Genomic DNA, 14299 nt, shown 5'->3' on the forward strand with positions numbered 1-14299 from the left:
AAAATATTTGTTTTCGAGGGGTGGAATGTTTTTAATTAATGTTTGTAACATTAAATAATTCTGTACTATAAAAATTGAAAAACAATTTCTTTATTAAGTACGCTGTTTCACAACAACTGCAAAAGTATTGAATTACAAAGTATTATTTTAACTTAATCCTAATTTCTCCCATGATTATTTTTATAATCAATAATTCAAAGAGATATTCATATTTAAATTATTTTAGTACATTAAAGAGCATATGTGCAACAATTTAAACCCAATGTTTTGGAATATATTTATTGCCTTTCCCAGAAGTTGCTACGTATGATAAAGAACAAAATTTGATGTCGTGATAGGTCAACGTAGACCATCTCGTCTGATTCATATCAATTTGATATGCGTGAAAATGGTTATCAAAAAAATATTCTTCCAGTTGGTGAGTTACGAGAATAACTACGTGTTGGTCATCAGATAATACAATATTTACCAAATGTAATTGAGGCCCGGCCTCTGTAGGCATTATCAAAACGACATCCGTCGTAATGTCATGTCCCATGTATGAAAAATTTCTGATGATTTTGATATTTGAAGGCCTGAAAAGATCTGAAATTATCAATTTTTTCAGAATCTTAAGAGGAAACCGTACTGAAATTTCAAAATCGAAGAGGCCTTTATTTATTGTACTAATGAATTTATTACTTCAATTTTAATGAAAAAAAATGAGAAAAAATTAGGTTTTAATTTCTTCTATTGAGAGAATCTTTAAAAGTGTCCTCATGACGCGATTCTCAATCAGTTGACTTGAATTTTGTTTTACACATTCAGAATATATGCGCAAATATAACAGAATGAGGCTTTTCTAAAAATCTTCATTTTTTGGGTTTCTGAATATTTTTTGGGTTTGGACTATTTTCCATTCGCATAGTAATCATTACCATGGGACATAGTAAGCATTACCATGTGACATAGTAAGCATTACCATGTGACATAGTAAGCATTACTATGTGACATAGTAAGCATTACCATGTGACATAGTAACCATTACCATGTAACACAGTAACCATTATCATGTGACATAATAACGATTANGACATAGTAAGGATTACTATGTAGGGTCAGTTGAAAATCCTTTTACTATGTTGCCATAGTAATCTCTACCATGGCCATGGTAATATTTACTATTTAATTCTCTCCGTGTGCATTCACAGGGGTGCCGTTTTGGGCCCTTCTGGGGGGTTTATGGTGAATTTGAAAAAATCGAAGTTTTAATTCCCTAATGTGTACTCCTCGAGTCTGAACCTATGCGAGTAACGTAATAATATGAAACTTATTAAATAAACANATTCACAGGGGTGCCGTTTTGGGCCCTTCTGGGGGGTTTATGGTGAATTTGAAAAAATCGAAGTTTTAATTCCCTAATGTGTACTCCTCGAGTCTGAACCTATGCGAGTAACGTAATAATATGAAACTTATTAAATAAACATATAATAAACAAAATAATGGGGGTATTACCCATCTAACATAAAGGGTCCTATACTACCCACCTACCTTCTCGAATTCCTCTAATTCGAAAGTATAATTGTCAATGAAATCACACAGAGAAAACTCTACTCACTAGAAAAATCCAAAAACTTACGTAAGTTTGCTGGAGTCCCCCTCCCCCTATGAGTTATGAGTACTTGTGCTACTTTTCACAAGTACTAACTTGTGAATCTGTCACTCGGTACTCCTTACCAGTACCCAGGTACTCAAAGTATGATACTTTCATTCAATTCGTTTGTTACTTCAAGGAAATACAAAATGCTCTTCTTTCCCAGTAAACCCTGGGGACTGGGGATAAGTACTTGTTCTACTGATCAAGAGTAATTTTCTTTTCAATGTAGAATAGATGTTTAATGCAGTGTATAAAGAAGATTTCTTGTCTTCTTTGCAACCCAAGCCAATGTTCATAAATGCAATGAGACTTTACGCCATTCCGTTAGCTCGATCAGTTATGTTTGACGACTATTGATCGTTGGACGCCGCCACACTGACCCAAAATGTGGTCATTTGCAAGAAAAGCCGTCATTATGGCGATATTAGTCTCCGAAATATTATTCTCAGCCCCACAACTGTGATTTCGAGCAGCTTCCAAATTCGTCTAATTATCGCTAGCCATATTATTTTCCTCACTATCGAGATTATTTTTGAATCAAATTGTGTGAAGTGTGATCAACATTACTGAAGTAAGCAATACTTCAATACTGTCGAATTTGGGTCTTCTTATGCGATCAGTCTCTTGTTCCAGACTGATTTCAATTTCCACTCAGGCATGTCGGGAAATGTCATATTGCACTGATGTAATACCAGACATCAACTTCGGCACGGTCTTTAACCCTAGATTGGTCACCATGCGAAGGAATTGCCGCAACGTGTCGTTTTGTTCGTCTTGTCATCGACGGGTTGACCGGAAAAGTCCGAACAAATTTGAATTCGTCAATTGAAGTATCTGGAATATTGTAGTATTTTTCAAAAAATATTACATCCCAAATTCTTGGAGAAAAAAAATAAATGTTAAGTGAAATTTCCCGTTGCGCGACGTTGCTCGAAACTCGCTAAACGTGCCTGGGCAGTAGAGGGTGAATTCGGCAACGCTGGAGCCTAAGTAACACGGCGGCGAATCGAAAAATTGTGATTTTCGATGGAAAAAGTGAAGAAAATAATGATTCGATATATATATTTATCATAGAAAGCTCAACTTACAGTCAAATTACAACGAATCTGAGCATCTCATTCACATTATAATGAACTTTTGCGATGAAAAAACACACCAAGGTACTATACCTCCGCTCTATAAATTTCCTACTTTCATGAATTACTCAAAAAGTCGTACATAGGAGATGATTACATTTATGAGTGCATTAAATGATATTTCTTCGAATGAATCCGATCTTTGAATTGAGCTTTACGTACCTCGCATTGAACAAAATTTATTATTTCCCATTTTGTATAGGATTGCCGTAATCAGTGATTCTGTCGGGGTCAATTAACCTGACTTCTTTCTGGTGAAGAAATATAAACTTCGTTCAAGTCGACCACATTTCACCACAATCTCAAAGTTTTTTACACGTTACAATATTCATCCTGATTCGACATACGAAATTCTCAGTTAAATTGTAATTAACTTTGAGCACCTAACCATCGTGTTGGTTAATATAACTACGTATTTCATCAAAAGAACAATTCTAATTTTAGGATAAACCAAAGAATTTCCGGGAGACTGTAAATTTTAGGTTGGCAAAAAATCTAACACTTTCATTATTGCGACAAATAAAAGGAACTTCAATTCTAGAGAAGTTCTATCTCACCAAAAGCAAATGTACCTTCAAGGAGAGATGAATTGTGTCCACTATAAAATCATATTGCTCTGAGAATTATCAATCAAATACTAGTTGGTTCTGATGAAATTCTCTTGATAAACTCAATTTTTCCTGTTAGCGCACGTGACAAATGGAAGTTTAAAGCTATAAAAAACTTTAATTACAAGTCCCTCAACTTTGCACCGTTCAATCTTCGTCGTGTGTTTTTTTTGTTGTTGTTGAAAGTGGTGAATGGAGTGAAACTCAACAATCACATCCTCTCATCAAATCCTTCATGATTAAGCAGAGAATAGTATATTTCGATACGTGTGAGACGGAATTTTCACGAGCGTGAACTTGCCAGCTCGAGGCGAAGTAGAGGGCTGCCAATCAGACGAGCTGAAAGTCTCACATGGGTCGGACAATATTTTCCGATAGTGGTGCTACGTTAAGCGAGTGGCAAACTGTACTTCTTTACATTTACGATTCGTTTACGAGTAAACGAAAACGTACATTCCGACACAAGGTGAGTGCAGCAGCAGTATGCGAAAAAATTTCTAGTTGATGGTTGCAGAGAAAATCGGTTGAGCGGTACTACCCGCTGGGCGGTATAGGCTGTGACCTTTTCCGTATTTTACCTAGACTATTTCCTGAATTGAGGAGGGGTAAAATAGAGAGATAGATCAGATAAGGGGTTAAATTCAAGTAATAAAATATATTTTATTTAATATACAAATAATGGATCGTCAGAAGACGTCAAAACGGCCTTTTGCTCTGATCTAGGGACGTGGGGGAGGCCAGGCAACTTTTGTACACGTGCAAAGGGGGTGACTCTAATGCAGAAAAAAGGGGAGACACTAGTCGTATCGAGGGAATGCAACTAAATATAAAAATAATAACTGAAGGGGAAGAAACAAAAGAGTGTAGGCTCACCGTTGGGGGGAAATGGAAAGAAATACTTCTTGAGGCGAGGGGGAAATGAGGGGGACAACTCGTACTCACGACTTCCTGTTGTGGTCTGGACGTCCAAGAATTCAGGTCCTTCAGCGACTCCTGCGACTGAGCCTTCGTTCCTCCCTTCAGACTCCAGGGGCACAGTATTTAGAGCCGGGATGAGCTCGGGCACCAAAATCCTCTTTACTCTAACACAAAATCCAATGTACAGAACTTCGGGGTATTGGCACTGTTTCTTCAACTCTTGGGGCGCACGTGGCAATGTCCGGGACAGTGGTTACACGAGTGACGAGTCTTTCCTTTTCCTCCGCGATTCGTGGGGGTTCGTCAGGTATCGAAGTCCTTCGGGTTTTAACTCGGGAGCAATCGGGGCCAATTAGCACGGGTGAGTGGTGACGATGACCACAATCCAGGGATGTCTCGCTGGGGATCGTCGAGGGCGGTGGGTTGTCTAGGCCCATGTATGGGTGGTTTGTGGGGGGAGCAACGGCTCCTTCAGTTGCTCCAGTAGGGCCGAAACTGTTGTCTTTTTTCAGCTGATGTCTTCGTGATGTCCAGTGGCGGGAGTAGAGGGGCGATGAGGGGGAAATCGAGGGAAGGGGTATCCAACGGTGGCGGGATTTTAATATTTAGGGGGCAGTGTGTAGTTGGGCAAAGAAGTATGAAATAAAAGCAAAAAAAAATAAAAGTGTCGCCTCGTCACAAGGCACACCCTTTCCTTAAAAGAAACGTCTTTCGTTTACAAGTAAATGAAGAGGCACATTTTGGCATGAGGTTAACGTAACAGTAGTGTGAAAATAGTATATTTCGATGCGAGTGCGGAACAGTGTTTTTTGGCTCGTGGTAGGTTTATAGCACGAACCGAAGGCAAGTGATATAGTCCCTCGATCCAAAAGATACTCTTACCACGAGTATTGAATGATACTTTTCATCATAATGGGTGGAAAAAGAACGTGTTAAGCACGCGAAGCGTACCTAAAAAGTTACCCTTTCGCATATTATGATGGAATATACTATTTCTGGAATAGTTAGTTGTGAGGTTGATGTGACAAATGTTTAGGAATCAAAGGAAAAGGATCCGTTTATTGATGAAGAAGGAGATGATGACCCATCTGATGACGAACCTGAGAAAGGGAATAAAGTCAAAGGCAATGAGCCAGCCAAGACCATTACTGCAAGCAGTACAACTTCGACTGTGAGGGAAATTATCGAATACCTGTACTACTTACAACAATATTCTATCCTGTTCTCTCATTTAATAATCTCATTCAATTCGATGAATAGGTCTTACAACCAATTTCGTCGCCAACAAAGGTCAATAACAACGAAAATGTTCAAATTTAAGGGAATCCTGGGGGAGATTACTATTTAATCTTTGCACGGAAAAAAAATGAAATATTGAAAATTCCACTGACAGCTCCGATTAACATTTTTAGGCCATTCCGGATCCGGAAACCAGTAGTGCCGTCAAAAACCCCGTTGTGGGAAAAACCACCCCGTTGGAGCCTGGATCCAAAGATGTGAGGGATGATACCGGTGGCGACGCCAAAGGAGATCAACCGCTCAACGTACGTCATACTCAGTTATTCCTTTATATTGGTTAAGACGATGTTTATAAATTGATATTCCTGGACTTGAATTAATTCATAATTTCGCGAAAGGTGAAAGAGTACACACTGATCCTTTCTTGTGTCAGCTCAATGACTTGTTTCCTACCAATAAGTATTCATTCCTTTGTACTGAACTGCACAATCTATCAATCGATTTCTAATATTATCCATTCTTCGAGTGTCATTGGAATCGATTGATGCGATCCGTACTTTTCAATATTCAACTGCCTTGATCTGTAATTGGTGATTACCTCAAATGTCATGAAACGTAATGATATAAAGATTCTAGAGGATGGCTGCAGTAAGGTGAATACCTGAATGCACATATGAACGAATCCTATAGGGATTCCTATAGAAATTCCTATGGAGAATTCGAACATTTCCTATAGGATTTTATATGACATTATCCTATCAGATTCATGACCCTAATACTGACCCTTGTAATCCCTTAATATGGTGTCTTAATTTTCGATGGAAAACCCTATAATGAATCCTATCGAAAATCCTATAAGAAATCCTATAGGGAATTCCATCAGAAAAATCCTATAGGAAATATTCGAATTCTTCATAGAATTTTTTCATACGTGATTGGTCCAGTATTCGAACATTTTCAAACATGTAATGTATGTTCTGAGTATTCCCATTTTTTATTTAATGCTAGATTTTAGCTGTTCATGCCGAAACACAAATTTACGCGCTCAAAGTGATTTTTTGCCTATTAAAAATTACATGTTTCATTCATACGTTCAACTACTCACATTAGCCTGACCGTTCAGCTTTGGAGACGCTCTGATGGGTAAATGATGACGTTGACTGGAAATTGTTGTAGATTTAGGAAATTGTCCAAATCGTGTACAAATAATCGAATGGTCACATTCAGAGGAAAAACGACTCATTTTATCAAGCGAATTGCTTCAGTAGAATATCCAATCCCGTGAATTGTTCATGACTTGAACATGTGCACTTCACGATGATATAAGAAATTCTTGGCTAAGTAAACCTTTTTTTTCATATCAGTATTTTATCATTTTCGTAATACTTGTCTGAAAAGCCCACTTGATACACCGGTTTAATTCACGTCAGGCGTATTTTTTTCACGACGCGTTGCAGGTATGACAATTATCACGTCTTTCCAATTGTTAATAACAATCACCCAACTTATTTCCAATTACTCAGAGGGTATTTCATTGTGGAATCTCTCTAAAGCTCCACTTCACGCATTCATCATGCACGTTTCCGTACGACCTTGAATTTAACGCACCCTGCACACAAAAATGAATACTTTACCTCCACTACTGTTCCCAACAAAGACTTGGTGGGTATTAAAAGGAAAATGCTATGTATTATACGTACGTGTGAAAACGCAACATTTTACACACTTGTAAACAATATACAATTTTGTGATATTCCGTGGTTCTTCCTCTTAGTGTATCATAAGCATTCGTATCGCATATGAATTCAGGATGACTATCATTAGTCAACTTTTATGTAAGAAATACTGGAACTCTGTCCAGCACCCAAAGCACGAGACGCGTTAGTGTCATCGGGGTGCCGGGTATTGGTGATTGCCGTAGAAAAAAGCATAGTGTGAGAATAAACATGCCCATTACCCGTCCAGGTGAAGGCAGTTTTGGCGCCTGAGAAAGTTCCTGGAATTATGATTAATGGAAAATAGTATCTTACGTTACAAGTGCATAAAGTAGGGGGATATGGGCGAGTGGTGCGATGTTTTTAACGAGAGTCGTCGGCTACACAAACCAGAGCGGTAGACGAGACGAGCTACGCCGAAGCGCAACGAGCCGAGCCGAAGGCGAGACGAGTGGAGCGTCTACCGCTCTGGTTTGCGTAAGCCTGCGACTCGATAAAAAAAATCACATACGAGCCATCCCCCTATCTTATGCACGTGTAACGTACACTAATTGTTGACAAAAGCTGTATGAAAAAGTCCCCAATTATAAGAAAAAATGTATCAAATACACACACAAAAATAACTCATTTGAATCAAACAACCGACTTTATTTGAAAACCGTAATTATTAATTTGAAAAATATGCTTTCTTCATCCAAACAAAATCCAGATTTCAAACGAATTGATTAATTTGAAGAAAAAAATATGCAATGCGAAAGAAACTGCAAAAAGAGACAAAATTTCATTTTCTAAATAGCTGTAGTTGAAAAAGAATTCTCAAATTTAATTCAATACAAAAATAGAAACGATTTTTTCCAAGGAAGCTATCATTCATTTCAATAAAAATTAGAACATAAATTTTTTGTGATTGTAATCAAAATGTCTTACGAATGAAATTCACCTTTATTCCATATTTCATTTCTAATCCATTCATATAAGCCAAGTAACGAAACATATTTATTATAAATTATGCCCATTGAACGGTAATAATTTGTCCGGGAAAAATATACTGCGGCGCAACGATAAAACCTCCAGTCCAAGTGACCGTTACTAATGCTGTGACACGAATTATATACCACTACTAATGCACAACGAGCCGTAGACTGATGTTTTTAGCCAGAACGGTCGTTTGGTTGAAGACGGCACCTGATTGGTCGGAACCGTCATGCCTAATCTAGACGTTGGGGTGCGGCTTGACTGTACTGCTGACAGCTCACAAAATACGGTGAAAAAAAGTCCACCTTTTTTAAAAAGTTGAAAAAAGTGCATTTTTTTAGACGGCTTTTTTTTACTACTTCTATAAAATACAAAGACCCTTTTTGCCAATGTCAGAATTCCGTGAACATTCCGTGGACGGGAGTGGAAAAATCCAGAAAGCAATGAATTAATTCATCATCCATCATTAAATTGTTGAATGACTCGAAGAATTGTGAAAGGTCAGTGATGATTTGTAGGATTTTATTCCCAACAAGAGAAAGATACAAGTATTCAATCAATTCACAATAATTTTCGAAAAAGAAATCGGTGCTCTACACGATAAAGCAGTACGATAATACATGAAAAACATATTTTCGTTTTGAAGTGTGATAATATTCTTGAAACCATCAGAAAATTTTTAAGTATGGAGCCGATTCCCTTATTTCAAATGTTCCTGACCTAAAAAGAAAACTCCTTGAACCACGAAATCCTCATTTCATCGGCAAGTGCCTTCATTCAAGCTATAAACCCTTGACGAAATTTATTGTGATGAAATTCCAGGCGAATTCGTCACCTGCGGAACTCCAGGGTATTTATGTATAGAACGAAAGAGCTAGAGAGCGAGAGAGTAAAAATTTATAAACCGTTACCTCTTCTTCGCGATAAAAAGCTATACGGAAAATTAGAGCTACCTGCTACCTTAACTCTACTTCAGAGCTACCCTAGTGGAAAAACCTAAAGCAGAGGCGTAACATGCCTGATCAGAATTTCGGATCGGACTTGATCAGTTTCTGATCGAGACCTGAACAGAATTTCCACTCGGGTATGAGTCAATTTGAGAGGGAAATTCGTAAGTGTCCTGGTAGCTCAGATGGTAAGAGCACCCGACGCGACATTGGGAGGTCCTGGGTTCGATTCCCGGCGAGGAAGTTGCTAATTTTTTCTCTTAAAAAATTAAATTTAATTAATGCCTAATGATGGATGGAAGAGAAACCCTAGTGGAAAAACCTAAGGCAGAGGCGTAACATTCCTGATCAGAATTTCGAATCGGACTTGATCAGCTTCTGATCGAGACCTGAACAGAATTTCCACTCGGGTATCTTAAGTTCGGAGAACTACTGAAATTGGTTACCTATCGCGTGAATCGATTCCCTAAATTTTTAGAACAATATTCATTAAATAACTTCCCAAAATAACCAGATATTTTGCAGATATTTCTTTTTTTTGAATCCGTTTTGTTGAGTTAAAGTTTAGTAATTTTGAAATTTTCCTACGTAAGTTCGGTTAAGGATCAGGATATCACCGTGGAATATTTGGTCAAGATGATGTGCTACCCAGTGTTTCCTGTAACCCTTTTTGGTTTGTCGATAGAGTGAACACATAGGTCGAGTTGAAATGTTTGCGCTCCCTTGAGCGAGAGTGTTAGAACTTTCAGTTGGAAGGCCGTGGAGACGATTGCCCAGTCGTCGAATCGGATCGCCATTGGGCTTTTAGTTTAGTTAAGGTTGCGTTTGAGTTTTCGNTCAAGATGATGTGCTACCCAGTGTTTCCTGTAACCCTTTTTGGTTTGTCGATAGAGTGAACACATAGGTCGAGTTGAAATGTTTGCGCTCCCTTGAGCGAGAGTGTTAGAACTTTCAGTTGGAAGGCCGTGGAGACGATTGCCCAGTCGTCGAATCGGATCGCCATTGGGCTTTTAGTTTAGTTAAGGTTGCGTTTGAGTTTTCGTTGGTAAAGTCCTAATTCCTCTCCGGAGAGTGCCCTCTGTAGATAAGCAACTTTATTCCGGTCGTAGATGGAGTGAAGACCCGCTCAGCAATCTCAATTTCGCGTTGAGTTTAAGTCATTACAGTTTTGTTCAGTTGAAATAATTAGAATCAATTATATAAAAATTCAAATTTACACCTTTAAATATTTCGCGCTCAATTACCCCGGGAATCAAAATATTCCGCAAATACTCCCCACCACTATGCAACAGGCCCGAGCGGACACACGCAGTAGTCGCCATTACAGTGTTCACCCGGACGACCACGTGTGAGGTACCTCTCCGCGTTGCTCCCTTACGGAACCGAGTTTTGAAGTAACCATCGGGACGAATCAACCCAAGTATCGCCGAATTCAACGCTCCAGACTGTAGGAAGTACTCGTGTACTTATTTAGAAGTGATTAAAAGTGAATTAGTGCGGTTTTCCGGTAAAGCGGTTGGACCACGCGGAATGGCATCGCTACCTCTCGGAATGACGCCAACACCGATACTCATGGTTTGAAGCGTAGAAAACCCTTCAAACAAACCCAAATGCTCCCTGGAAGCTACCTGAAATTATGTAAATGATAATTACGCTATCTGAATAAATCCAAACAGTAATAATGCTACCTACCGTAACTTTTGGGCTAAAATTCATGCTTTATGCGTCTCGCTACGGCGATTGATGCCACTTGCTACCTACTTCACTGCTACCTATTTTTTTTTTGCTGATTACCTTTTCTCGCTATCTTTACGTAATTATCCTATGCTACCTATTTCTTTATATTTCTCCGACTCACAAGAGTTCTGGAGGAAAAATGATACTACCTGTATTGTTCTGAAGCTACCTTTTTCGCGTTTTAATGCTCTCTAGCGCTCGTTGAGTTTTGGATTCCGGTTGGGCATGGGGACGCTATCTTTTTAGTTNGCTAATTTTTTCTCTTAAAAAATTAAATTTAATTAATGCCTAATGATGGATGGAAGAGAAACCCTAGTGGAAAAACCTAAGGCAGAGGCGTAACATTCCTGATCAGAATTTCGAATCGGACTTGATCAGCTTCTGATCGAGACCTGAACAGAATTTCCACTCGGGTATCTTAAGTTCGGAGAACTACTGAAATTGGTTACCTATCGCGTGAATCGATTCCCTAAATTTTTAGAACAATATTCATTAAATAACTTCCCAAAATAACCAGATATTTTGCAGATATTTCTTTTTTTTGAATCCGTTTTGTTGAGTTAAAGTTTAGTAATTTTGAAATTTTCCTACGTAAGTTCGGTTAAGGATCAGGATATCACCGTGGAATATTTGGTCAAGATGATGTGCTACCCAGTGTTTCCTGTAACCCTTTTTGGTTTGTCGATAGAGTGAACACATAGGTCGAGTTGAAATGTTTGCGCTCCCTTGAGCGAGAGTGTTAGAACTTTCAGTTGGAAGGCCGTGGAGACGATTGCCCAGTCGTCGAATCGGATCGCCATTGGGCTTTTAGTTTAGTTAAGGTTGCGTTTGAGTTTTCGTTGGTAAAGTCCTAATTCCTCTCCGGAGAGTGCCCTCTGTAGATAAGCAACTTTATTCCGGTCGTAGATGGAGTGAAGACCCGCTCAGCAATCTCAATTTCGCGTTGAGTTTAAGTCATTACAGTTTTGTTCAGTTGAAATAATTAGAATCAATTATATAAAAATTCAAATTTACACCTTTAAATATTTCGCGCTCAATTACCCCGGGAATCAAAATATTCCGCAAATACTCCCCACCACTATGCAACAGGCCCGAGCGGACACACGCAGTAGTCGCCATTACAGTGTTCACCCGGACGACCACGTGTGAGGTACCTCTCCGCGTTGCTCCCTTACGGAACCGAGTTTTGAAGTAACCATCGGGACGAATCAACCCAAGTATCGCCGAATTCAACGCTCCAGACTGTAGGAAGTACTCGTGTACTTATTTAGAAGTGATTAAAAGTGAATTAGTGCGGTTTTCCGGTAAAGCGGTTGGACCACGCGGAATGGCATCGCTACCTCTCGGAATGACGCCAACACCGATACTCATGGTTTGAAGCGTAGAAAACCCTTCAAACAAACCCAAATGCTCCCTGGAAGCTACCTGAAATTATGTAAATGATAATTACGCTATCTGAATAAATCCAAACAGTAATAATGCTACCTACCGTAACTTTTGGGCTAAAATTCATGCTTTATGCGTCTCGCTACGGCGATTGATGCCACTTGCTACCTACTTCACTGCTACCTATTTTTTTTTTGCTGATTACCTTTTCTCGCTATCTTTACGTAATTATCCTATGCTACCTATTTCTTTATATTTCTCCGACTCACAAGAGTTCTGGAGGAAAAATGATACTACCTGTATTGTTCTGAAGCTACCTTTTTCGCGTTTTAATGCTCTCTAGCGCTCGTTGAGTTTTGGATTCCGGTTGGGCATGGGGACGCTATCTTTTTAGTTTTCTTTACTTTTATGGTTGGAATCCAGAACAATAAAATTATCTAAGCTCTCTTGCGTTAATGAATAAGCTACCTATTATCGTAGAAATCCTTTGAGACCGTAAGCTACCTATTATGATGGAGAAAACCTCCATCTCCGGGTTAGAAATGCTCCCTTCCGGTAAATCAGCTGCGTGGCTGATTCAAGCTCCCTAGCTCATTTTGCTACCTTTTCGGTGGATGAATTCCCTAAGTTTTGATGCGGTACAAATGGCGTAAGAATAAGAAAGCCATTACAATGACGGTCCAGAATTTGAAATTCGATAAATTATCGTCGAAAATAATAAAAATTAGTACATTCTCCGCGTAGCTACCTCATCCGTTCTCTCTCGCAGTTACGCTACCTTCTATAGTCTCTCTCTCTCTCGGATTCGTGTTCCCCTCGTGGACAATACCTTTGCTTCTCTCTATCAGCTTTGGATTGGGATCGCTTTCTTTTTCATACTTAAAATTATTATTCGCATCTTTCGAGTCTTTTGGAGTTTAGTGGATCATTTCAGAGTATTTAAAATTATTTTGAGTCACATCGATGTAATTTTGTATTTGTACGAATTTACGATTTTGTATTAATATCGGCAATAGCGAAACACGTCAGTACAATTATGTTTATTATTCAATATCGACCTTACCTATCCCGTTTAGAATTTAAGACATTGGTTTATTGGTTTCTCGATCGATGATTGGCTTTGTTAATTGATGTTCTCGTCCACGAATCCACCCCTCTCTCCACGACCCGCACACTGAGCAGCTGAGTAAATCCCGCACCCTCGTAATCCATATTTCTGCGTATGGTTTGCGATATGTTTCTTGTCGTTATTGGATTTTTGGGGACAATCAGTATTTAGTTTTAAGAAAATACGGTTCCGTTTGCGATTTGTCGATTCCGCGTTGCTAAAAATCGGCTGGCGCCCTAAATACACGAAGTAAGGATTGGATGAGCTGCTGATTGTTCCCGGAGTCCAGTTTTAGCGTTATGGTTTTTGGCGTTTCAGACTTGTCCGATTACGAGAACGAAAGTAATGAGTTGGCCGTGTTTGGATAATCGAGAATTTTGGGTTAGGGTTTATTGAGTATTTGTTGAGGCCAATGAACAATCGTTACAAATGGCGCCCGATGTGGGGCTCTCCTTAAAAGGAGACCAGTTATCCGAGCTGCCTCTTCCGATTGAAAATCTTAATGGTTTAAGGTTGTTAGGTAGGATTCCGTAATTTCCGTAATTCTAAAAAGTTTCGAAATTTTTGGAAAAATTCAAGAGTTGAAAATTCTTTCCAACGATCGCCTCCATTACTGTAAATTCGAATAGAGAGACATGGGACCATGTGATATAAGCTGCCAAATTTTGCTACCTTTTTTTTCGGTGAGAAATTTGCTACCTGTGGAATTATCGTGTTAAAATCGATAAATCCCTGCTACCTGAAAAATTTTGTCGTTCTCTGCTGCCTAAAATTTCTCGAGGGTGAGTCATACCCTCGAGACAAATAAAATTTCTCAAGGATGAGCCATACCTTCGCGAAAAATAAAATTCCTCGATGATGAGTCATCGGGCCGAAGTCGCTGTTGCTACCTTA

Source organism: Diachasma alloeum, unplaced genomic scaffold, assembly GCF_001412515.2.
Source record: "Diachasma alloeum isolate Michigan unplaced genomic scaffold, Dall2.0 Dall_scaffold_00983, whole genome shotgun sequence".
NCBI lineage: Eukaryota > Metazoa > Arthropoda > Insecta > Hymenoptera > Braconidae > Diachasma > Diachasma alloeum.